The sequence below is a fragment of the Pipra filicauda genome, unplaced genomic scaffold (genome assembly GCF_003945595.2).
Source record: "Pipra filicauda isolate LSUMZ 115617 unplaced genomic scaffold, ASM394559v2 scaffold139_size1960392_pilon, whole genome shotgun sequence".
NCBI classification, from domain to species: Eukaryota; Metazoa; Chordata; class Aves; order Passeriformes; family Pipridae; genus Pipra; species Pipra filicauda.
Window position 1 is genome coordinate 218853 of NW_024103873.1, and position 26474 is coordinate 245326.

A 26474-nucleotide genomic window follows, 5' to 3' on the forward strand; every position below is an offset into this window, starting at 1 on the left:
CCTCCAGGCATCTGTCACAGTGAACAAACTGCCTTTAGGGGAGCAGAAAGACTGGGGAAAAGACTAAAATACTCAATTGGTGACCTTGTAACTAAGCAGCAGTTCATGATAGTTCTCAGATTTTTTTTCTTGGTTCAAGAAACTCACTAATTTTAGAACTAATTGTTGATGCAAGGAACAGAGCACAGTCACACAGCTGGAGGCATAGAGGGTAGAATAGGGGCAGCTGGTTTTAGACCAGCATAATCTGTGTTACAGTTAACCATAATCAGATCTAATTGCATGTAATCACTGAAGGGACAGTCTCATTCTTTCTTCCTATCCATACCACTCCGTATTCTTGCTTGAATAAATTGTAGGGACTGCTCAACCCCAGTTGATTTAATTTAACATACTGATCAGATGGATCAAGAAGGGTTGGAACTTGGCACGGGGCTAGGCATTCCCAGGACACAGACTGAAATGCTACTCTGCTTTCATCCTCATGTAGTAAGACCTGCTCACTGCAAGTATTTCTAGGGTTGCAAGAAATTGTGCTGTTGATCTCTGCTTATTTTGTCAAGGATGGGTGCTGTGTTTACCTGCTTATTTAGAAAAGAGCTGGATAAACCATATGTACTAGTATTAGGAATTAAAAGCCTCTTGGACCTGCTACTCATTTGAGCCACAAAAGGGGAGCTGCCAAGTTGCTCTCATAAATATCAGAAAGTTAGATCTTGTATGGAAATAAGAGCCAGAGTGATTAAGAACTGATTTGCAAAGCAAGCAAGGATTGCAAACTTGTTTGTTTTCTCACACCTGCTCTCCCCTTCAATACTACAATAAAGCAAGATGTAGCTAATGCACCTTCTCCCAGATTGGATAATGTACTCAAGGGAATATGAGGCTTTGAAGATCACACCACCATTTGCCCAATTATACCTAATAACAACACATTGTTCCTGCAAAACGTGTCTATTCCTTGGTAGGTTACATTTCCTTTCAGCCTTCTACCTATTGATCCACTGGTACTTCATATAGAACAAACTTCTTTGTTGGCAAGTCATGTTTATGAGACTAAAAAAATCATTTATGTCACCTTCTTAACATCTCGCCAAGTCAGTGAGAGGAAAAGCTTCTTGTATGGAGCATGACAAATTTTTGCAATCTTTGTAAAACAAAGCAATAAACAGAATGTCTGTATGGTTTGGACTATACAGATCATTCATATTCTGTGTTCACTATTTCTTTGTGTGCTTTCTGTTTTTATTTCATAAAGCATCTTCAACTATGTGAAGAAGGTGTCTGCACTACATAGCACTTAGAGTAAATGATTATTTAATCTTGAACTCCAAGTAGGTATATATTCCATTACAGAAAATGAGATGTTTGCTAAGCAAAGCTGCAGCATCATGAAACTCGAGGCATATTTACTTCACTTTTTTTAGTGGGAGTAGAAGGACTTGAAGAAAGCTGGTGAAATGATATATCCCTAATTAAAACATTTTTATGTCTGTCTTCTGTGAACATTCATGACTATGAGTACAGTCTGATAAGTAAGGGCAGGTTGGATTCTGGTTACTCTCAGAAATTATCTCCTGAGTTACTCTTACTAGTTGTAAACTGCAACAAAAGAAACAGTTTTTTACAAATGCAGAACCATTTTATGACCTCACAGTTGTCACAGTAGCTCACTACTGTGATTCAGCACTTTCTGGTGGGATTAACCTCAAGCCACTGCTGTGGAACCTTGCATAAGTGAAAAAAAGCATCCTTGCCATTTTCAAAAGTAATCCTGATTTTTGCCTGGCCCTAACTGCAGTGTAGTTCCATGGCCGAGGAAATAGTTTCAGTATTGGCCAGCACGCTAATTCTGTTTTCACTAAGTTCCCCCTGGAACCCGCTATGGAACATGAGCATTCCTGTTGCCCCTCCTGTTCCTTGTCCCAGCTCTTCCCATGGGACAGTTGGAGCTGGTTCTAAACTTGGGTGATTTTATTAGGTCTCTTCAATTAGATGAATTTCAAGACTGAACATCACACCCAGCCAGTACGTCTTAATAAGTCAGGCTCACTGCTTGAATCCATTTTGTCTCCTCCACAGACTTTATTTTCTGCATGCATCCTCAGAAGGATGGCAAACCTGGCAGGCTTTACTTACCTGAAAACATGTTTTTTCTCTCCCACTGTATGAGAACTGGGAGTTCAGCACTCAGTGTCACAAAGAGAGAAACTTATTATGCCACCAAATCATTCCTCCCAAGCTGTCTGTCTGCATATTGATCCCTTGATCTTAAGTAAACCCTGTAGTTAATCATAATTACTCTGGAACATCTCATTTCAGTGACTGGATCAATGTCTTTAATGGCCTCCTGCTGTGTGTACCTGTCATGCCTGGCCACCTCTGTGTCACCTGCTGTTGGAGTCCAGTGCAATAACCTGCCGTGGTGGTGAGAATGCTGTCAGCCCCTTCCCGCTCACTTGGGGCTCGGCTAGGACACAGCATGAGGCCTCAGATGCAGGGCATTTGTACTGAATGTCCCTGTGAACTTCACGCTGTTCCTAATGCCCAGCTGGGACATTTCCCCCCACATCTCAGCCAGTCAGGCCTAATGGCTGTGGGATGCTTGTCATGAACCTGCTTTGGGCAGAAATACAGATAAACATATCCAAGTTTCCCTTTTCATCCAGAGGCTCAGAGTAAAGCAGAGAGTAATGAGTCCAGGGGCTCACTGAAGGACAGAGGACCAGGAGGTGAGCCGGGCAGGGGCCTCCCAGTACAGCACCTGAGTGCACACCTGTGTGCAGGGAACAGGGCTTAGGGTGGCAGCCAGGGCCAAGCAGAGCATCAGGGCAGCTGGTGTTGATAAGGTCCAGCCAGAACATCAGTCCACGGGTCAGGGTCAGGTCTAGTGACAGTAACCGGGGTTACACAGTCAGCTGATTGCCAGGCGGGTCTGTATGCCAAGGCAGGTGATGTGGGCTTGGTAGACCTGGCCACAGCCTCTAGGCCTCTCTTGTTTGTCCTGTCAGGTGCTGGAGGAGGCCTGGACCTTGGAGGCCTCTGACAGCTGTGCTATGGTGTTCAGCTCCTGGCTCTTCATCCTTTAGTGAGCAGCCAGCCCTTGCTGTGCCCTGGCAGTGACTGAGGAAAGCTTTTACTCTTTTTACCCTTTTCCCTCCTTCTCCCATTGTAAAACGTGAAGCTTAGGGATGAGATCTGAGCAGTCAGACAATTTTAAAGCAGCAGTTGCAAAACAGAATGGTGCTCTGTTGCCTGCTTACCCAGAGTTAGACATCTTAAATTATTTCTGAATCTTTCTGATAGACAAGGCCAGTTGCGTGTTTGTTATGCACAAAGCTTAGTCATTCAAAAACTGTCAAACAAGGCTGGGTTTTCTGCGGGACTTCTTAGGTTTCTCAGGGGTGTGGTTTCTTCTTTCTATACTATTTTGATGATACATATCCCATCTTGTTTAGATGTGATTATAGAGAAGCCAACTATATTTGCTATAAATTTCTGTAAGACCTACTATAATTAGATCTAGTATAACTTAGGAAAACTTGTAAGTGCTGATGCTTCCCACCAACTTCAATGGTTTTAGCACACTTACACACCTAGAGAGTAAGAAATATTTGGATATGCCTTAGAAGCGTAAACACATAAATCTGTAATGGTAGTGCAGGAAAAGCTTTATAGAAAGTATAAATAAAATTTAAAAATGCATCTGGCCTCATACTCTCTTAGTCCTCTTCACCTGAAAGCAAAGTGGCATTCTTAGATGATAGCTTGGAGCCTGAAAGAAATAGGCTACAATAGAATTTTTTTCTCAGGGAAGGGTGTCAGCTGGGAATTTGTCCTCTTAGCTGTATTATAAATGAGCTGTCTTTGTATGCTAGTAAAGTACCTCTAATGAACACAGGGCAAAAATTTTAAGGTATGCTTTAAAACAATTGCAAGTGGATTTGTAGTACATTACTTACTTGAAAGTCAAGAACTGAGCTTGCCCCAACACGTTGTTCCCATACTCTGTTCTTATGATGTTATTTTACTGCAAGCTTAATTCCACACAGATAATGAATTGGAGTGCCTCAAAGGTAATTTTAGGTTAATGCACTGGAATTGAACTACATAGTATTGCATAGCCTTTGTGCAGCAGTCTGTATAGAAGCCAGTTAAGTGCTGTAAAACTTGGTGCATCCCTAGATGCTGTAAACTGATCAAGGTTAAAAGTGGGGTGGACAGCTTTTCAAAAGAGCTTCTGAGCACTTCTTTATTTAGCGTAGAAATGAACTGTCACAGCCCTTTTTATGCTACTGAAACAACCACTTGTACTTCCCTGAAGCCTTTATATGAGGATCTTGTCTTTTACAAAAGCAAATTTTGTTATTGCTAGTTAGAAATACAGAAAACTGAGTTACAGCAAGGTACCGTGACCTCATTCCTATCTGTAGAATGCAATTTTAATTCTGGATTTAAATATTCCAAATTCAGGTGTTGCCATCCATATCAGAAGTTGATCACCTGAATTCACCATGAAATCCATCATTAGTTGCTCACCTCAGGCTGTCTCTTGGTTCCCCAATACTCTGCACTTCAGGACACACAGTGTCCTGTATCCATAATGCAGCTCTCAAGCTAGTCTTACTCCCTTGTTCTCTCTCATACAGACAGCTAAAACAGAAGACAGGGAAAAAAAGTGGAAAACAAGGACTTCCTGCATTTTTGCATTTCTTTTTTTCCCAACCTGATTTGTGCTTCTAGACATACTGAATATTCAGCTCACAGAGTAGAGCCAAAGCCAAGCCTACCCCCCAGCAGTCTCTTGAAAACGGAGAGAACATGCTCAGTACAAGTCTGTCCTTCACAGTCTGTTCCCTGAGCCAGCTCATGTGGCCTGAATAACTCAAAGGCCTGCAGTTTCCACATTTTAGCTGTATCTCAGCATTTTAGTGGATAAAATGTTCTTGGGTATTTCAACTGAAGTTTGAAAAGAGTTTTGTAGGGAAAAAAATCATGCAGAAATGTGTTTGTGAATTTATAATAGTCAGATTTGAGTATTGATTTCTAACTGACCTGAATCTCTCCATGTTTCCTAAATCCATCCTAGCACAAAATTGGTTTGAATAAAACCCTGCTTTTACTAACCACTCCCCTCCCCATTTGTGTAATTCAGTGTTACAAGCTCAGCTCCTTGTAGCCTCTTTGTGGATATAAGGTGTGAGGCAGGACAGACGTGTAGATGGCAAGAGCAGCTGCTGGCAAGAGAGTGCAAACAGGCAGCAAAGTCCCTGTGGCCCTTCCAAGGATGCACACAGTCACTTTGAGTGATGCAGTGCTGTTGGGTGTTTACAAGGGTTCAGACTAATGAGTGGTATATTAACATTTGATTAATTGTACTGCATTAGAGAGGCAGTATGAACTCCAGGAGCAGCAGCAGGAACAGTGCCTGCCCACTCCTTTCCCTGAGAGGGGGACACCGCTTGGTTACCCGGTCTGAGACACATGCTATGTTTTATTCCACCTGCAGATCCAGCCTGCATGGGGCCCTGAAACCTGTGCTATGATGCAGCTGTACTGTGTGCCCCACTTCTACAACAGAGAGACCGATGCCAGTCCCAGTGCCGGTCCCAGTCCCAGTCCCAGTGCCGGTCCCGGTCCCAGTGCCGGTCCCAGTCCCAGTGCCGGTCCCAGTGCCGGTCCCGGTCCTGGTCCCAGTGCCGGTCCCAGTGCCAGTCTCAGTGCCGGTCCCAGTCCCAGTGCCGGTCCCAGTGCCGGTCCCGGTCCCAGTGCCGGTCTCGGTCCCAGTCCCGGTCCCAGTTCCGGTCCCAGTCCCGGTCCCGGTCCCAGTCCCGGTCCCAGTGCCGGTCCCGGTCCCAGTGCCGGTCCCAGTGCCGGTCCCAGTGCCGGTCCCAGTGCCGGTCCCAGTCCCGGTCCCAGTGCCGGTCCCGGTCCCAGTCCCGCCGTCCCGTCCCAGTGCCGGTCCCGGTCCCAGTGCCGGTCCCAGTGCCGGTCCCAGTCCGGTCCCAGTGCCGGTCCCGGTCCCAGTGCCGGTCCCAGTGTCCCAGTCGTCGGTCCCAGTGCCGTCCGTCCCAGTTGCCGGTCCAAGTCCCGGTCAATTGCGATGGCCCAGTCCAGTGCATGTCCTGGTCCGGTCCCAGTGCCGGTCCAGTGCCGTTCCCAGTGCCGGTCCCGGTCCCAGTCCCAGTCCCAGTGCCGGTCCCGGTCCCAGTGCCGGTCCCAGTCCCGGTCCCGGTCCCAGTGCCGGTCCCAGTGCCGGTCCCAGTCTCGGTCCCAGTGCCGGTCCCGGTCCCAGTGCCGGTCCCAGTGCCGGTCCCAGTGCTGGTCCCAGTCCCAGTCCCAGTGCCGGTCCCGGTCCCGGTCCCGGTCCCAGTGCCGGTCCCAGTGCCGGTCCCAGTCCCGGTCCCAGTGCCGGTCCCGGTCCCAGTGCCGGTCCCGGTCCCAGTGCCGGTCCAAGTCCCGGTCCCAGTGCCGGTCCCGGTCCCAGTGCCGGTCCCAGTGCCGGTCCCAGTCTCGGTCCCAGTGCCGGTCCCGGTCCCAGTGCCGGTCCCAGTGCCGGTCCCAGTCTCGGTCCCAGTGCCGGTCCCGGTCCCAGTGCCGGTCCCAGTCCCGGTCCCAGTGCCGGTCCCAGTCCCAGTGCCGGTCCCCAGGCCGGTCCCGGTCCCAGTGCCGGTCCCAGTGCCGGTCCCAGTGCCGGTCCCGGTCCCAGTGCCGGTCCCAGTGCCGGTCCCCGTCCCAGTGCCGGTCCCGGTCCCAGTCCCGGTCCCAGTGCCGGTCCCCCCCGCCCTCAGGGCCGGCTCTGCCGCCGGCGGGTCCCAGCTCCGCTCCCCGGGCCGGGGCGCTGGCGCCCCCTGCCGGCCGTGCCGCGTGCAGGCGGTGCCGCCCCGGGTGTCCCTGCCCGGCCCTGCTCTGGGTTCAGCCCCCGGCGCGGAGCCGACACGCGTGGGACACGAGTCTGCCCTTGGCTCCGATTGCTGGGCGTCTCCCGGGGCGCACGCAGTGCAAGCTGTGGGTATCCACTCGCCGTGGAGGTGCCCCCCCTCTGTGGGTGCCCATCGGCCGGTGGGCGCTGCTGTGCACGGGAGCCCAGGCTGCCCGCGGCTCGGCGCGGGCCCGGGCCAGTGAGGTGAGACCGAGGGAGCCCGGGTGCTATGAGGAGCTGGCACTGCTGGGTAAAAAGAGATTGCACTTAGTCGGTTTACGCTCGCACTCCTTGCAGCCGCTGTGCCTCACCGAGGGGAAAAGCTGTTCAGGGTTTCACTCTAGTGCTCTGCAGAGTGCTGGGAATCCGCGGCAGTCCGGTCACAGAACAAGGACACCTGCAGGTGTACACAGCAAGGTGTTGTGCGAATCAGCTGTGGGGCCTAGGTGTGTTCCCTGCTGATGCTGAGCATTTTGCTGGCCTGGGCCTCTGCCCTCTGAGCCTCAGGCTCTCTATACTTGGAGACTTCAGAAAGGTGTTTTTAATATAGCACCTCCATCTGCAGTGGGGGTTGATCGTATTTATCTAGCTCAAGAGCAGTGATATGAGGCTGACTTACTTAGAAATGCCACATGAAAAAGACTAAAATTTTTTTTAATATTTGCATTAATTGCTTTTCTTTTATTAACTTCTTTGGCTGCATTGGAGCACTTACAGGAGACAGCATTTTGCAAATGGGAGTACATTTTTCATTATATTATTGCATTACACCATTATCTATAAAGTGTATCCTTCAAGTTATAACAAGCTGTAATTCCATTGAAGAGAGCAAAACTGCAGCAGTTTAGTCAGAGGAGCCAGAAAATCAAATTACAGCCCCTTTAATAGTCAGCTGGGGATATAGTCTTCCTCTGAGATAGCCCAGGCTGGAGTAAGTGTCTCTGCTATGCTGGAACTGGATGGTTTGTACCTTTTAAGGACATTTCAAGGCATAGTAACTATTCAGAGCCAACTTTGGCATCACTGCCCTTTCCTGCTCTTTTGACACAGAGGTCAGAGCCAGTGGTGTTTGACAGTGGGAGGTGGGTTTTCCCTGCTCCTTGGGAGGCTGTGCTTTACTTTGGGAGCCACAAGGAACAAAAATCACCAAGTACCCAGAGAAAATGTTTGCTGAAGCTGAAGGTATCTGCTGCCTCCAGGACCTCTGGAAGCCAGGTGCTGGCTGATGGTTGGTAGGAAGTGTGTTTGCTCACAGCGCAGTGAAAGGACCTCGTTGCTCTGTGCCGAATATGGCAGATGCTAGTATGACTAGAATTTGTCAGAGAGCGATAACTTATTTAACCTGAACAGCTTTAAAATTATTCTCCTGTCTTTCAGTATGCATTACTTCATTGCATATCTGCTGTAGCACTAATGCGTGACAGGCATGTGATATGAGAGACGACGGAGCGAAAGCACATCTTCTAGAACTTCAGATCTCAATCCATAAGGATGGCAAAGTGTTCATGCTCATATTTCAATAGAGGGTTACAGCAAATTCTATGTTTCTGCAATCAAACTTCATAGAACCACAAAATTATTTGGGTTGGAAGGGACCTGAAATATTATCCGGTCCCACCCCCTGCCATGGGCAGGGACACCTTCCACTATCCCAGGGTGCTCCAAGCCCTGTCCAGCCTGGCCTTGGACACTTCCAGGAATGGGACAGCCACAGCTTCTCTGGGCAACCTGTGCCAGGGCCTCCCCACCCTCACAATAAGAAAATTTTTTTGCCCTTACTAGAAAAATATTGAATTCTCCCCACACAGAATTGTATGTTAGTCACCTCCGTGTGAGCAGGGCAGCCCTTCAGGGGACAGATCGAAGTATGGAGCTTCCAGGCTGCACCTAAGGACGTGTGGCCAGCATTTACATCCAGTCTCACTGACTGATGACTACATATGAGAAGAGAAGCTCTGGCACCTGGTGTTAGTCACCAGATTAGTTATTATTGGGTCAGAACCAACTTGGGGGGGGTGGTGTATGTGTGTGGAGGAAGGGATGGGTCTAACCTCACAGAGGTGGGGTGGCATCGTATCCCTTATGGCAGCCTCTGGAGCCCACATGGGGAAGCCCCGGAGTAGCTGTCAGTCACAAACAGCCTGAGAAAACTATAACAGCACAACTCCTGGAGCCCCTCACCCAGCTCAGATTGGCAGGGACAGTGAGGACACTGCCCTATAACACCCCACACTTCCTGGAGCCCCTCACCCAGCTCAGATTGGCAGGGACAGTGAGGACACTGCCCTATAACACCCCACACCTCCTGGAGCCCCTCACCCAGCTCAGATTGGCAGGGACAGTGAGGACACTGCCCTATAACACCCCACACCTCCTGGAGCCCCTCACCCAGCTCAGAGGCACCAGACCAGAGAATAAAACCAAGGGCATGTGTTTGCCTCATGTCACGGCCCTGCCATTGAATTTGAGAGCTGGTTTTCTACAGGGCTTCTATGGTAGCTATATAATCCATCTCTCCTTCTTTCTCCTTCACTCTTCTTGATCCCTCTGCTTCTGTCTCTCTGCTCCTTTCTTGATGCTTGGGGTGATTTGGAGCTGGAGGGATTGGATCTTGATTTAAGTGTTGTGGAATTCGTTGAATTTTGCCTTAAGTGTTGTTGCTTTACTGGATTTTGACTTTAGGGTTGTGGCTTAATAATGTATGTTGAATCTGTATTGTAGTGGAACATTTTTGTCTAGCTTGTGTGGTGTCCTTTTGAACTTTGGCCAAATTCCCTTATTTATTCCCCTAAATTATTAAAGAAATTTTGTGGGAACAAGCCCATGGCTTATTTTCTTGATGCTCTCCCGAGGTATTAAAGAATCTTATATTTATATATTAAAGTAAAACTCATAGCCAATCCCACGAGCCAGCAGTTCCCAGGGTTGGAGTGTTACACCTGGCCCGTGAGCGACACTGCCAGCAAGAAGATGCTGGGAAGGCATTGGCTGTTGTAATTAATTCTTGAGCTTTATGTGAAAAAATGTAAGAAGTAATGAGCACTGGTTTGAAATAAAAGTCAAGTTGTGTAAGTTCTAACTTTTTGCAGCCAAATCATAGAATCATAGAATCAACCAGGTTAGAAAAGATCTCTGAGATCATCAAGTCCAACTCTTGATCCAACAATGCATTAATTGCATCAGACAAATACAGATCAAGGCAAATATCTCACTGAATCAGCTTCCAGAAAGGGTGCAGCCTTCTAAAAATACCCAGGCATGTCACCTCAGGTGATACTGCTGCGACAGAGGGACGGTCCTGATGGCTGATGCACCGTCTGAGACGAGGCGAGCGGTGTCTCTGCAGAGCACACACCTGACACTGCTCCACAGAAACGCGGGTGGGAGGCAGAGGCAGCTGGTCAAGGAGCTTCTGAAACACACACAGTGCCACTCCCCCGGTGCCAATTCCCTACAGCAAACTGGAAGGCACAGTTTGCAACTCAGTGCCGTCGCTGAATCCTTCGCAGAGCCCCTCAGTGGTGCCGCCACCAGAGAGAGCCCTTTCTTCAGGGCTGTGACACAGCTGTGTGAGGATGACACACCAGTGTGGGAGTGACACACCAGTGCTGGGGTATCGGGGCTTAAGCCGAGCAGCCACACAGGGGGGCTCAGCTGTGCCTGCGGGGCCTGGCCCGGCGGGAAGGGACTGCGGGAGACGAAACAGGAGAGTCGGGAAAAAAACATTCCTGGAGGTGCGAGCAGCCCGCCGGTGCCGCAGCACGGGGACCGAGAGCCGCCCCGCGGGCAGGACCCGGAGGGGCGGGAGGGGAGCTGGGCCCAGAGATGGGAATGGGAAGGGGACCGGGCCCTAGAGCGCGGCCCCGGCGCGCAGGCGCTGTGGGCGCGGCCATGCCCCCCCGCAGGCCCCGCCCCCGCGGTGACGCCGCCGCACGCGCCCGGCCCCGCCCCACGCGCGACGTCGCGCGGCCGGGCCGGGCGGTGGCGGCGCGCGGGGATGGAGCGGCCGCCGCTCGGCCGGTGAGTGACCGGCACACCGGGGGCGGGAATGGAGCGGGAGCGGGGCCGGGAGCGGGGCGGGGGTGCACCCGGGTCCGCGGGACGGAGTGAGGGGACCTCGCCGGGCCGGGCCCTGGCTGCGCCCGTCGCGGGAGCCTCCCCCGCCCTCAGATCCGCCGCTCGGCCGCGCTCTCCCACCACCGCTGTCCCAGTCCTGCGGCCGGTTCGGGGTCGCGGCCCGGGGGGCAGGGCCCGGGCGGCGTGAGCGGCGGGGCCGCGCTGGCCTGGCCTGGCCTGGCCTGTGCGGAGGCACTCCCCGGCCCGGCGGCGGCGAGCGGTCCCCCGGCCCCTTCCGCCATCCCCGCTGCCTGCGCGATCCCCCTGGTCCCTTCGATCCCCCGGCCCCTCCGGGGGCGGCCCCGCGCGCCTATGGCCGGTGCTGTGGATTCGGGAGGCGCCGCCGCGGCCCCCGCGCTGGTTCGGCGGTGGCTGAAGCGTGTGTTCGCTTCACCGATTCCTGCCCGCTTTGGCTATCTTTGATGAGATCGTTAAGACAAGAATTATTTCATGGTGAGCTCAGATTTTGCCAGTTTAAAAGCAGGTTGTCGGGAACAGGCCCCTAAAGTAAAGAACTTAAGATGTAAAGCAGCAGCTTCAGAGCATTCCAAGTACCAAAAGTCAGAGACTTGGAGTTGATGCTGTGTGCAATCTGTGTGTGCAGCTGCTGCCACCAGTGGTACAGAAGCACCTGATGTATGAAGCTTGTATTGCGGGTGGAGGCATTGCTTTCACAACAGGACTCTATCAGTAAGGATGCTTAAGGAGGCTTCTTGGTGAGCAGAAGGTGTAAAGGTGTGAACTGAAGGTATAAGATCTGAGTGGAAGCCTAGAGGAGAAAGAGGGTAATTGCCATCAGAAGGTAACTAGCATCAGAAAGTGTCCATCATCCACAAACCTTAAAATCAGGTGTTTCTGCAAGGTGGAAGCCCTTAGTAACGATCCAGGCTACAGGTGTGGCCACTGAAGTAGTGATGCCTTGACCTGAGCGAGTGCCACAGGCTCCTTCTGATCCTGGGGAGCGAGCAGTGCTGTTCCTGCTGCTCACTGCCAGCCCTGTCTTACACGAGGTTAACACATGGCAGGTGACTCTATGTTTGGTCACAGGACGATCCTCCTCCTGGGGTAGGTTCTTTGTCCATCTGGAAGTGTCTGGAGGCAAGGGAAGCCCAGTGTACTCACTGGGAGGACTATTCCTGTCTTGGTGCTGGGGCACTCTCCCCTCTCTTGTCTGGGGACAGTGGGGTTCTCCAACTTGCAGGACTTGTGCTGCTCAGCAACTTCACAGCCTCACAGGGTTCCTGCATCAAATGGACAAGTTTATTGGAGCTTCGTATCCACTGTGTCCAGTTCAACTGCCTGATAAACCCACCCAGCCGATCTGGAAGATCCAAAATATGGAAGCAAACTGAAGATGGAGGAAGATCTGCTTTGTGGGGATTTTGCACTAGAAAGAAATTGCAACTTCAAGTTTTTTAAAGTTTGGGGCTTCCCCGCATCCATCTACCACATAAAAGTTACTGAGTTTGTTTTTTTAAGCAGTTCTGTTGTCATGGTTTGGGCTCTCTCACATCTTACTTAATCATAGCTAAAGTTCCAATAATTAAAACCTGCATCTAACTCAGATACAAAAGAGAAATCATTGGAGGACTACAAGTTTTGGTTTTGTGTGTTTAGAGAGATGCTTTCTGTAGGAAATGGGTTGTATCTAGCAAGGCAGCTCCTCTTCTGCTTTGGTGATTGGCCTGTGCCTGGCTGGGGCTGTACTGCCGACAGGCAAACCTCGTGGTAGTGTCTTGTCTGGTCTTTCAGAGAATTGTTTGTGAACCATTCAAAAACAGCTGGCGTGATAACATCTTGGGCTGGGTTTCTAGGAATTTTTGCTTAGAGCTCTGGGGGAGGAGTCTCTCCTGCTGGGGAGTGCAGTTCTCTGGTGTGGTGTGTTCTCAGTCAGTTCCATAGCTGTCGTCTGCTGGTGAGAGCTGGGCTTTGGGACAGGGATTCACCGAGTGTACGCTGTTGCTCAGGTGAACTGGCAGAGTGACTTCCCCTTGACAGACCTTGAGTCTCCTCACCTCTGAAACATGGCAAGTGGTTCTCCCTCTGCCTGTCCCCTGAGGCCTGATGAGAGCTGGTTGCTGTGGGGAAGGTTGTGTGCTCTCCATGAGAGTTGGAGTTGTGTTACCTCTCTGGGGCGGAATCTCAGCAGTGAGACTTGTTAAAGTGGTTTGTAGGCAACAAGCCTTGGGTGGCCCAGGTGACATCCAGAGGTCCTTTCCACCCTCAGCAAGTCTGTGAACTCAGCACAATGTTTCCTATAATTGGCATCTTTGTGAAGAGCAAAGATGGGTGATGAATTGGAATGTGAAGGTGGTGTCTGCACTACTAGAAACTGAGTATTCTGCTATGTTTAAATCCTTAAAATTCTTAACCCCCCTAAACAGTTGAGACCCTGGATATTGTCACAGCACAGCAAGCTAGTTCTTTAAGTTTGAATTTAAGCTCCAAATTCTTAAAATTGTTCCTCCAGCCAAGCATGTTAAGGAAAAAGGAAAGAAAGAAACAAGCAATTGTGTGGAGTTAGTCTTTTTTGCAAAATGAAATGTCTTCATACTTTCAGAATCATTTCATGATAATGCAGATCTAGTTGACCTTTTTTATTTATAAAGAAGAATCCTACTGTTGTACCAAGAGTAAAAACCAGTTGTATCACAGTAACATTGAACAGCTTTGATTTGGAAGCTAGATCTGACATACTATGTGAAATGCGAAGACAGAGTAGAAGGTCTCTGCCCCAGAAGAGTTTACATTTTATTAACTTAATCCAAACCAGAGAAGTTCAGGAGTTTGCCAACACTCCTGAACATTTACGCTGTGCAGGAACTCCCCAGGTACGTACCTTATGTACATGCTGTGTTGGGGCTTCCATCATGCTCTGTGTTAGTCCTTGTTTTGGACAGCAGCTTAATTCTTTACTCTGACACTGGTCACACAACTACTCTTGTGTGAAAATATGTGGTGAACATCAAGGCATTTGGTGAGCTGTGGTTTGTCTGAAACAAGGCACTCCCTGTTGTGGTGTAGCGTTGCATACTCTGACATGATCAAATATTATTTGAATGCTTAGAGAATTTCTGTCCTTGAGATAATTTATTAGATTCAAGTACTTGGAATATGAAGTAACTTCAGAGGCTGCTTCTGATTTTAAATGCATCAAAGCTAGCAGAAACACAGTATTTCAAATTAGTTAATTCTTTGCTCTGAGGGGGACTGAATCTGTGTGCTGTTTTGTTGTTTATCAGGTATTAATGGTGTTTCTTACTATGCTTGTTAATTTTGGCAGGTCTTTCTCCTCTACAAAGAAGCTTTGTTGCCAAGATTTACTCTGAAAATGACCTACAGTACCGACTGCAGATGTCTGCAAATGTAGAAGCTGATAAATTGTATCTCCTTCTCTCCCCAACTTTCCTATTTCCTGTGGAATTTACACTTCTAAACTTTTTTAAGTTAGACCTCTATTGAAGACATTTGGATTACAACTGTGAGCATATCTATGCAAAGAGACGAGCTACCTTGAGCAATTTTGAGGTATGTATGGCTGCTATAACTTAGAATACGTGAGAAGAAAGGCCATCTGATTAGGGCAAAGGAGGCTCTAGGTGTACATTTTCTAGATTCAAATTGGTGTGCACCCTTATGCATGGTTTTAGCAATAGAATATACATATGCACAGTGAGGCTATAGGAGCACCACAGTATCCAGCTGGCACTGTAAGGAGAGTGACCTTGTTTGAACCTGCCGTGGGAGTATTCAAAAGATTCTCTTGAGAAAAGCTTGGTTGTTTGACCTGAGCCTTTACTGCTCGTCCATTCAGTTCCTAAATGCTACCAGGGTCTGCAGACATTTTCTCCTTCGAAGCCTGTGACCGACATTTAGTAGCCATTGAAATGCACTGGGAGGTCACAGTGTTTAGTTAGATAAAGTGCTCACACAAAGTTACAATGTACCTCCATCCAATTGTGAAGTAGCTGGAAGGAAGATTAAGAAAGAAGGAAGTTTTGCTTCCCTTTATGGGCACAGTTGCTAGCACAGTGCTATCTGCTGACAGAAAGCAGCAGTCTCATAGGACAATGTGCCCGTGATGTACAAGAATAGCAGAGCTGGATGGGCTTTGCCTTGTCACTGTGCAGGTTTGTCCCACCCAGGTACAACCTCGGCCGTTTGAGAAGCACAGAGAGTCACCAGCTTTCACAGCTGTATTTTGCCTGGAGGCTTTTGTCTGTCTTTACATATCAAATTCTAAACCTGGAATGAGGAAGTTGGCTAACTTCCTCTGAATGAGTTTAGGAGAGGCCAGTGTGCACTGATAACGTCTGTTCCTGCTGTAAAGTACTTGGACATGGTTATCCCTCCCATGATGTAGATGCCAACAGTCCAGGGCAGTGGTGGTCTGGTCAGTTAATGGGGGGTTACAGTGAAAGGCAGCCAAACACACATGTCTCTGGCTTCCAGAAGAGACATTATTCAACAGTGGGCTTTGTTTAAAAAGGAAAATTATTATGCTGAAAGTAGCTACCTGACTGAATCATTCAGCATGCCACATTGCTGTACAGGATGCATTTAGCAGAAAACACACTTTTCTAAGCTTTACTGATAAAAGCTCCAGTGATTCAGGCTGAGATGATACTGAAAGGTACAGAGATCTACGTACCTCCTTGTCTGGCTAAAAACAGCCTGATGGTGTTGTTCCTGTAACAGGAAGGCAGAATGGGCTGTGACTGGCAGTGAAGTGCTGTGGCTGGGAAGGGAATCAATCCTTACCTGTGCTGAAGGAATTCCTCCATCGTTCCCCTGCAAGCAGAGCTGGAGCCAAGGTCTGGCAGTTCAGTGAGACTCTCTGTTACGAGTGGGCAAAACGTGGTGCAGCACACTTTAAATGTGTTTCTCAGTGTACCTGGGCAGTATTATTTGGCTGTGGCAGTGTGCTAAAATAGCACTGGGGAGAGAAGTGGGTTTGTTTCCTGTGAGCTGCTTTCATGGAAACTGTAGAAACACACCAGGAGTGGTTTGCTGAGCTGCCTGTTGCCATCTTAGTGGTCCTTTACACGGTGTACCAAGGACATGGATTGTGTAACCCATTTTTTTGTGGCGCATTTTTTTAGTTGTACATAAATAAGTTATGATCTCTGTAATCTCATCAATTAAAATTGGTGCATATTTCCCAAAAAAGCTGCTCCTCTGTTAAAATAGAACAATCCCTGCAGGATCTCTGAAAACCTGTAAGAATGCATAGATTCCATGTCTCCTTGAGGGTATATCCGAAGCAGAGTACTAATCTTTATTTCCTTAACTGTAAGAGGAGGTTGACCTCCCTTTGTAAAACATTCAGTTTCATGAAAAACATAGCTTAAGTGTTGCAGTTTCATTATTCAAACTAATATAACTAAAAGTGAATACTAATGTGTGGAGTGACAAGGAATTTGAGTGTAGGATCAAGTTTTCTTTTGATATAAGAAGTGGTCCGAAAGATGAAATTGTGTACATTTTGAATATTGCCTTAAAACTACCTACAGAGTATCTAAAAACTTCAAAGAACATTAAAGGGCGCTGCAGTGTTGAGATGGACGATAGTGCCAATGGTTCAGCTGGTGCGATGAGTTATGACAGGAAGTTTGCAGGTGTCTATGTACAGTTTCTTCAGAGATAAGTTTGGCAAATTTCACTATCGGTTGGGTTTATGTGAGCTGATGGTGTCCTTAACAAGTCTCATAGTGGCCTTTGTCCTGAAGTTGTTGGCTGTTATTTTCCTGGAAGCCAGTTACCATGGTGATTATCCTGGTAGCAAATAAATGTGTTTTTCATGATCCCCAGTTATACTAGTTTGGAGCAAAAAGACTATGGCCTTTTCTGGGATTGCTGGAAATGCTACACCCATAGTGTCCATGTTTGTAAATCACTGCCCGCTGAGCAATTGGGTCACAGTCATAAGGGGTAGTGTCACTTGTCTGTGAAGAGCAGAGAGTATCCTTGGCATGTTTCTGAGGCTGAATAATGGTTTAAATGGGAGAAATTAACAGAGAGCAGCTTTGGGTCAGAATCAGTTATGACTGGACTTATTCAGGCCAGTGATGGTTGACTGACTAGTAAGGCAAAAGGTTTGTTGGTGGGAGCCAGGCCCTCCAAAGTATGTGGTGCTGTGGTCTTTCCCTCTGTTGGCTTTCAGCTGGGGTAGCCTCTAGCTCTGGTGGCTGTCGATTTACATTAAATGCTTTAAATACATTAAATCATTGAGGAAGATGTACCGGATACGTAAGCCTTACTGTAACAAAAGAACTTGGTGAGTTCACATTGAACACTTGTGACAAGTTTGACTGCTTGGGCTGCAGAGCACCCTAAGGTAAAGGAGTGGGACTTGGGGAATGGGAAACTGTAGCAGTAGCTGCTTGCTGCTCTGCAGAACAGTTCCCATGCTGGTCACACTTTTGCTGTGGGAGTTAGTTTTCAGCTGGTTGTGTTGAAAGATGAAGTTTTGGTTCTGATTTACCAAAGTCCTTTAAATGCTTCTGGTGCAATTTCAGTTTGTGGGAAAAGTACTGGGTGCGGTACTGTTTAACCTCTTCACTGATAGCCTAATAATCATGGGGCCAGGTGCACTGTGAGGAATTTTGCAGGTGATACAAGATGAGAAGTGATAGACCTCATGATTGTGCTGCCGTTCAGAGGCACCTGGATAGGCTTGAGAAATAAGCAGGCAGAAAACTCACGAAGTTCAACAAAGAGAAACACAAAGCCCTGCACCTAGGGAAGACCAACCCAGTGTAGCAGGTGGTATAACCACCCATGTACCCATACTGGGGGCCCAATCAGCTGCAAAGTTGCTCTGCAGCAAGTGACCAGGGAGTTCTGGGGGGCACCCAAGTTGAGCGATGGCTCTGTAAGGAGGCATTAACTTGGGTCTTGGTTTTGGCTGGTTATAAGCCTGCACCTTCTCAGTGGTAGGTAAATTTCAGCCTTATTTCAAACAAATATGCTCCCTTTTTGTGCTACTTTGGGTAAAGATTTTGTCGAACATTTCATGTGGATTCTGCCATGAATGTGGGAGGAAACATTCTGATTTTGGCTGAGGTTTTAAATGCATGACTACTTGATTCCCACTGGCAAGCAAATCATCAAGCCCAGTTTCTTTATACCAAATTACTGTCTGTGCAGCTGGATGTGGAGGTGGATATTGAAGAGCACCATATTTGTGAGTGTGGCTGCTTAGCTGTGCTGTGTTTGTGCAATTTTCGAGTATTCTCTAAAAACGCATGATTAAACCTAACAGAAGAAAAGGACCATAGATGGCCATCAGTATTTTTATGGCAGAAGTCCAAAAAGTGAAAAAAGTAGGGAATTCACAGCTCCGTGTGGTAGCAGTTGATGGACAGCTAATGTGGCTCCTATTCCAAATGGCGTTGCTCTGCGGGGATGGGGAGTTGTGGCTGTGCCTGTCTCCTTCCCTGGCACTTGAGAAGAGGCCCGGCAGTGTCTTTGTGCTGCAGGACAGATGTGTCCATGTGCCACAGGACAGGTGTGTCCGTGTGCCACGGGACAGGTGTGTCCGTGTGCCACGGGACAGGTGTGTCCATGTGCCACAGGACAGGTGTGTCCATGTGCCACGGGACAGGTGTGTCCGTGTGCCACGGGACAGGTGTGTCCATGTGCCACAGGACAGGTGTGTCCGTGTGCCACGGGACAGGTGTGTCCGTGTGCCACGGGACAGGTGTGTCCGTGTGCCACGGGACAGGTGTGTCCGTGTGCCACGGGACAGGTACCCGTGTGCCACGGGACAGGTACCTGTGTGCCACGGGACAGGTGTGTCCATGTGCCACGGGACAGGTGTGTCCGTGTGCCACGGGACAGGTGTGTCCGTGTGCCACGGGACAGGTACCCGTGTGCCACGGGACAGGTGTGTCCGTGTGCCACGGGACAGGTACCTGTGTGCCACGGGACAGGTGTGTCCGTGTGCCACGGGACAGGTGTGTCCGTGTGCCACGGGACAGGTGTGTCCGTGTGCCACGGGACAGGTGTGTCCGTGGCTCTTCTCACGCGGGTCCCTGAGGCACGCGGGCCAGGCTGCCGCTGTTCCTGCCCTTTAGGGTACACATGGTCTTTCACTGATAGGTCCTGCCAGCCTCCTGCAAGTGCTGGCTGAATATCTGCAAGCAGTGTTTGATGGGCAACCCAAACATCTTGTTTGTAGCACTGCAGGGATGAATTTGCTATTGCTTGATTAGAAAAATCCATTTAAACAAATAAGCCCCAGATTAAGGCCATTACTCTTATACTAATATAATTTTTTGAGTTTCACTTAATTAACAGCTCCCTGGACTAGCTGTCTTGAAGGAGAGTTTTCTTCTGAAGGGCAGGATGAAGCTGTCATATTGTGAATTGCAAAAGCCAGTTTGGAAGTGGTAGGGCAGCATAAACTGTTAATGAGGGCTGTTAACTTCTGGTCAGAATTTCTGTCCTGCCTGATTTGTGTCACGTTTTAAGCAACAGTGGTGCAAAGAGCTATCAGGTTCTGCAGCCTGCAGGCAGACTTTTGCAATGACAGTGGTCTTCAGACCATGGAGGTTTTCAGGTATCATTCTCAACAACATGGAGGGAACCATCACATAGGAGATGTGGTACTTCCTTAGAGTCTGAGATTGAATGGCAGCAGAGAGAGGTTAAGGTGCACCGTGTTGGGCAGACCTGTTAGAGGTCTGGGTTGCAGTGTGGGGATGGTTATCAGTGGGGTGGATTTTAGTAGACTTTTCCCCATTTTGGGACCAAGTATGGTTTTCGTTAGTTTTTGAAAACTGTAACTCATCTGATGCCAAGTATTGGTGGAAGGCTTTTATATGCCCGGTAGCCAGAGTACTCAATCAGTGGGAATGGCATTGTGATTTTGCTGAGCCAAATGAAAACTTCATTTGATCTGTCTTGTAGTCTCGGTGATTTGAGTCAACACTTCTCAAAGATCAGAGAAAATGCTGGTTTTGAGTCATCAGAGGGAGTATTTTACCACTCTGTGCCAGGTTAGCTCTACTTTCTTCTTTCACGAATCATTGTAAATACGATACTTTCCAAAATTCAGGGCTAAAAGCACATGTTAAAATCGCACATAGTGTGGGTTGGTGGTAGATGATATCTTTCTTTACAAGCCTGCTAATTTAGCTTGCTTTAACCTGCTTACGAGTCCAAGCCTGGAATAAACCTTTCTTTTAAAACTAGAGGTGCTAAATCTTGCCAGCTTCAGTGCTGGCATTGTCAAAGATGGATCTGCTAGGAGTTAAAATGAAAGGCCATCTCTTCTTTTTTTTTATGACTAGCATGCTTAGAAGTTTCTCTTTAATGCCAGAAATAACTATAGTGTAACCTTTTGTCTTCTCTTGGAAGTGGAATGAAAGTACTGGTATTTCCACTTTGTGGTTCACTGATTCCTGACATTTGAGTCAGCTTTGACACACTGAAAGTGGCAGTATCTCTTTGCAGACAGGCGATGAGGAGATAAGAGCAGCTTTGATCTCGCTCTCCTACCCCTTCCTCTCCTGAAAAGATCCTGCCAAAATGCTTGCCATGGCCTAGTAAAGTTGCGTTTTTCCAGAGACTGAAGAATCAGATCCAGATAATGTAAATGTTAATAGGAAAAGTCGATAATAGGAGTGCAACTGACCACAGAAACATTTGAGATGCTTCAAGGAATTGAATTCATTCCAGCGAAAGATTTGTTTAAAGAGGGGAAGCTAAAAGAAACTGAATTACTCCATTTCACCTTTGCCTGTGTAGAATCCATTTAAGATTTGAAGGTAGGCTTTTACTGTTGCTCTGATACTCTGGAGAGGCTCAGTATAGGCTCCTGCCTGTGACATGAATACCTCCAAAGCTTATCTTAACCGTGTTAGTGACACGGTGGATTCTGGTGCAACATTTAGCTGCTGCTGTGTGTCTCTGCAGTAGTGAAAATTGATAAAGCAGCTTAAAAAATGGTTTCTTCCAACAATGAACTGGGGTTAGTTTCGACAAACAGGTCTCAGTGCTTCAAGTTGCATTTTAAATGAGACAGACGCTTAGGAGCGTATATTGCTGTTGCAGTTTTTCCTTGTCGTGGTCCACAGGAGCCTGGAGCTTTCCCCACCTCTGAGTAGAGAGCAGGGCAGATTGTGCTGATGATCACGTTTTCTCTCTGTTCCCTACACAGTTTTCCAAAACATCACAGATCTTCACTCGTCTTCACCCTCTGGTCATCCTCTGGTCTGTGGGGCTCTGAGCTGCAGTGAGTGTGCCCCCAGCACTGGAATGGGCCCAGCCACTGCTGCCTCTCTGGGCTGTGCACCTGGGACTGATGTCTGTGTCATTGTTGTCCCTGCTCGAGTCCTCGGTAATCTCACAGCAATTGTTTGACTTTACTGCATGCTGGAATGGAGAGAGTTAAGTCATGTTATTAAAATCCCCACAACTAATATGCAGATCTTCATTGTTTGTCTGCTGAGTTGGGAACTCTGTTCCTCACATTTTAAGTACATTCACGCATCTAAGGAAAAATTACTTTTTGCTGATACTAATGTTGACCAGGATTGCAAGAGAGAGTAAACTTTCACTTCAAAAAAGTCTGACTAAAATCTAATGGACCAGAGTCTTTTCAGACTGATACTCATCAAATTTTTTGAAATTTCCATGTCACAAAGTATTTGATAAAGAAAAGTGATAGAGTGGGAAGAATTGGGGAAAAAAATTAAAGCTAAGATTGTGTGTACCCTTTGTAAGTACCAGGAAGTGAAGGAATTTTGATTAGCCCAGTGCAGTAGTTTTTCAAAATTCAGAAAAAAACTGAGGTTCTGATACAAAATGGGTGATTTGGTGGTGTGTCAGTGAGGACTGTGATTCACAGGGGGGATAGTACAGGTACTTTTGGTGCCTGTGCCTCTTGGGGCCCACCTGTGGGCACTCTGGGATGTGGTCTCTGGACTATGGCAGCTGTGGACTAATTTGAGCCAAAAGACCTGTTGACCTGCAGGTTCTGCAGTACCTTAGGGTGTATCTCAATATCGCTGAAGATCTTGCTGACAGAAGCTCTTACAGTTCTTGTAAATAAAAAATAACATTAAAACTAAAAAAAGACAAAGTGGTTCTGAAGTTCTGTTAGCAGCACCTCATGTGTGACCAATACTTCACATACTGTGCCTAGTTTCCCACTCATGCTAGTATAGAAATGAAATTTCTTCTATGTCAAGATCTTTTTCAAAAATGCATTCATTCATTTTTTCTAAGTTCTTAATATTTGCTGTCATCACTTTTTTCATATTCTGGGATCCCACTTCAGTAGTTCTGAGTAACCCTTTCTTTCTCTCTTACTTTCTTGAAGGTGGAAATTTGGCATGTAATAAAATAGTCAAAATACCCCAGTGTAGTGGGTTTCTGTGGCTGGGTTTTGGTAGCAGGGGGGCTACAGGGGTGGCTTCTGTTAGAAGCTGCCAGAAGCTTCTCCTGTTCCGTGGAGCAAATGCCAGCAGGCTCCAGGACAGAATTCCTGCCGCTGGCCAAGGCCAAGCCAACCAGGAGTAATAGTAACACCCCTGTGATATCATATTTAAGAACATAAGGTTGCGGTGCAGAAAAAAATTCCAGCCAGGGAAGAGCGGAGTGGGAACATGGGAATAACAATGTAGACACCAAGGTCAGTGCAGAAGGAGAGGGAGGAGTGCTCCAGGTGCCGGAGCTGTGGGTAGGACTTGTGGCCCCTGTGGGGGACCCACACCGGTACAGCTCATCCGTGAAGGACTGACCCCATGGAGGAGTGACCCACGGGACAGCAGGTTGGGAAGAGCTGCTGCCCGAGGGATGGACTCACGCTGGAGAGATCCATCCAGGACTGTCTCCCATGGGAGGGACCCCACGGGGGCAGGGGAAGGGCTCCAGCTCCTCTCCCTGAGCAGCGGCAGAAACAACAACTGATCGTGATCCCCATTCCCGTCCCCCTGCACCGCTGGGGGGGAGGAGGGAGAATGTGGAAGGAGGGGTGGGGGGAAGGTGTTTTTAAGACTGTTTTATTTCTCACTCTTTGGCTCTTATCCTGTTAGTATCAAATATAAGTACTATCCCCACTTCGAGTCTTGTTTTGCCCGTGAAGTTAATCAGTAAGTGACCTCTCCCAGCTCTTGTCTCTACTCATGAATCCTTGGCTGGTTTTTTTCTCTCTCTGTCCAGTCACAGAGGGAGAGTGAGAGAGCAGCTTTAGTGGGTACCTGGTGTCTGGCCAAGGTCAACCCACTACACCCAGTCATGCAGAGTTCTTGCAGTGTTCTTCTGAAGGATAGTGTATTCTGAAGCTTGTGTCCCTGTTTTCAAGAACTGGTTGAATAACTAATCACCTTTGGAAAATCTGGGTGATCTGACTGTATTTCAGAATAGTCTGTGAGTCTGGCTGGAGAAATGCAGTCACTGTGTCTGCTGTCAGCTGCCCTCCTGTCATCTCCTGCCAAGCACCTGCCCTTACCTTGGGCTGCTCACAGCAAGGTTAAAAAGACCTTGGAATTCACCCTGGAATGCTCTGTTCCCTCCTGGAGCAGAGCAGAGCCTGGGGGTGTCCTTGGGTGTGAAGGCTTTGCCCAGACGGGATTCACACCTTGGAGCCCTCTGTGTGAAGGTCACAGCACAGGTGGGCTGGGTGTGGGGGCCCTGCCGTGCCCAGGGCAGGGGCTGCCCTGGGAGATGAGCTGTGGCAGTGCAGGTGTGACCCAGTGCTCACAGCTCTCACCTTCTGTGAGGTGAACTCCAGGTAAACACGAGCCAGCTGATTGACCTATGCCTGGAGTATTTGAATGATGAGATAGGAGGAGAAGATAAGATCTTTGTGGACAGACTGACCTTGCAGGCTGGAGTCCTGACATCTCCCTGCATTTTCAGCACATGATGGTGGCCATGAACCTCAAGAGAAAATGTTCCTTCACAAGACCTTCTTGATTAACTCTGCAAGATTCAGTTTTAACTTCAGTTATATTTGTATCCCTTCAGTGATTTGAAGGAGTTTAAAATAGTCCAGCTTCCAGGGGCACTTGCATTTCAATGGAAAAAATAATAATACCTTTAAAAAAAGTAAAAGTTGGAATCATGCTCGCTTTGTTGTTTGTGCACATATTTTCTCCCATTTCCAGAATTGTATCTCATACCCAATTTCTTTTGCAGTTTTGTTCAGTGGAGGGACTGTTGTGGATCAGCCATGCTAAAGGGCAAGTGATGGAGGCAAGTATGAGTTTATCCTTTCATAGTTATCTAATATTGGGTTTACCAGTTTTTCCTTTTGAACTGTTTTGTTTCCCAGTGCTCCTGTGAAATAATTGCACAAATGAAGGACTATATTAGGATGTTCTGGGATGTAATAATGTTACAACATCTGCTCAGTGTGGCTGTATACGGAATGATGAATTTTGTCCCTGATGTAGTGTATTCTCTTATAAGTAAGAAATGTATGTTTTTGAACTTCATGCTATAAAGTATTCTGATTCCTCTCAAACAGAATATAAAGGTGGTTGTAAGTGGAGAAAAAAAAAGAGCACAAAAGTTGCATCCTAATGAAAATGTGTGCTAATTAATTCTGCAAATGCACAGTTCTTCACATTTATGAGTAGTTTTTCCCCAAAAAGTAGATACTAGAACAAATAAGTAGTTTTAAGAATCTCCATACCAGATGCGCAATTTGCAAAGCTCTTTTCAAGCTCAAACAGACTCATCCTATGGAAATAGGAATAGGAGATGACTACAAAGCTCCCGTTAGCAGCCTCTCAAAGAGTCAGTGTGATTTCAGAAATCTGTCCCAGAATACACAGCGTGGCCGTGCCTTGTTTGTGAGCTCGCTGTGGGCTGGCTTGTAAATTACCATAGGGTTCATTTAAGCAGGTTAATTTTTTCTAGCATATAATGTGTGGAACTCTAGTTAGACTGAAGTGGTGGTGTTTAAGACCAACATCATTATCAATGGTAATCTGGATAGAGAGCATGCAGGAGATCAGAAATCCTAGTTATAGAGTATATTGGTCATCTTTGATAAGAACTGCAGTTCTTCAGTGAGTCCTGAATGAAAAATACATGCTGAGCGAATTAGCTGAAATGAGAAAGGCAGTTATGGGTCAACTGTCAGGTTTGTATTTTATATAGCAAATAATCTGGGGACTCTTTCTATTTCAAATAGTGAATTTTGTTCACTAAACCATTTGTTCTGTTGGTTAAAAATTAAAATCTAGTTTTGTGATTTTTTTTCCCCCAAAGCATAAATTTGTTAAATATGTAAATATGTTCTTTGCACATTTTTTTTCTTCTGCCATGCAATTGCTGCATGAATATGGGTAAATATATTTTTCTCAGATGTAGACTATTACTTTGCATTTAATGTGTTACTGATTAAACTGGCCAGCATATTTAGACTCAATGCTTACAGCATCTTCAAAATACTGAGATAAAATCCTGCATGATTCTGGTGTTTTGTTTTCTGTAAGCACTGAGTTTCATCTTCTCTCCAGCTGATAGCAATGACACTTGAAAAAAGAGAGAGTGAGGCAGCTCTTCTGATATTTTTGGATGGCAATTTGGAAAGCATCTTGGAATATCTGTTTAACCCATTGTGTTAGGCTTCAGATGCACAAAATCAAGAGCACTCCAGTTGTAAACTCAATGCATTATGTTTCTGCAGCTGTTTTTTGATAGAAATGAATGCACTCAAATCCCAAACATATGGTGCATTTCAAATAATTTTTTTTAAAGCACAAACTTCTTTCTGCCAAGATTGAGGTAGACCTCTGTGAGCTGGTTTCTATGTTTATAGAAGCCTAATCAAAGTTTTCTCCTGTAGAAAACAGTGGTCAGCTTCTGAGCATGTGATCTCATGGTGCTGATGTGAAACTCTTTCGGATACTGTGTCCTTCTTCCTCCCTTTCTTCCCCATTTCTTTGCTGACCTTCTCCCATGGTAGTTGCTGTACAAGTGCTCAGCTGCATTGTCATATAACCCAGTCTTGCCTGAGCCCAGGGAATGGCTCGAGTTGAGCTCTCGGAGAAAAGCTGTGTGGTTCATCTGCCAGAGGCTGAACTGCACATGCCTGGTGCTGATCCCTTGCATATTGGTTGCTTAATCTACTTTTTAAAGGGCATTCTTGTTTTCTCTGAGAGCTATGGACAAGACTGTGCCAATTGAAAGCATTTCATTTGCTTGTTTTCACTTGAAGGCAGATTTTCACGTCTAGTTTCCAGTGCCATCAATGGATACTGGCAGTAATAAGCCATTTCTTGCTATTTGGAAATTAATAACTCCTTTGGAAATCTTCTGTTTTCTTGCATGTGTTAAATACTGGGAGTTAGGCATTCTACAGGAAAATCAGGTAGGCAGAGCAAATGTTACATTTAAAGCACAAAATATAATATCTTTGACAAAGTCCAAAATTAATTCTACCAAAGTAACTAACATGCTCTTCAAAAGTTTA

General features: G+C 47.3%; 1 protein-coding gene across 8 annotated transcripts in view; it reads left to right on the forward strand.

The window, feature by feature from the left end:
- Positions 1-26474, forward strand: part of TMCC1 (transmembrane and coiled-coil domain family 1) — a 114808-nt gene that overhangs the window by 22175 nt on the left and 66159 nt on the right. Inside the window, exons 3-7 of one of the 8 annotated variants that reach the window (XM_039378464.1) lie at positions 14322-14566; positions 15737-15852; positions 19952-20040; positions 21204-21383; positions 24188-24244. The gene's annotated coding sequence lies outside the window, so the exon portion shown is untranslated. Of the gene's footprint in view, positions 1-10894; positions 10943-11053; positions 11492-13600; positions 13870-14321; positions 14567-15736; positions 15853-19951; positions 20041-21203; positions 21384-24187; positions 24245-26474 lie in introns of those variants that run through there. The other 7 variants (XM_039378463.1, XM_039378467.1, XM_039378465.1 and 4 more) reach the window with 7 other exon arrangements.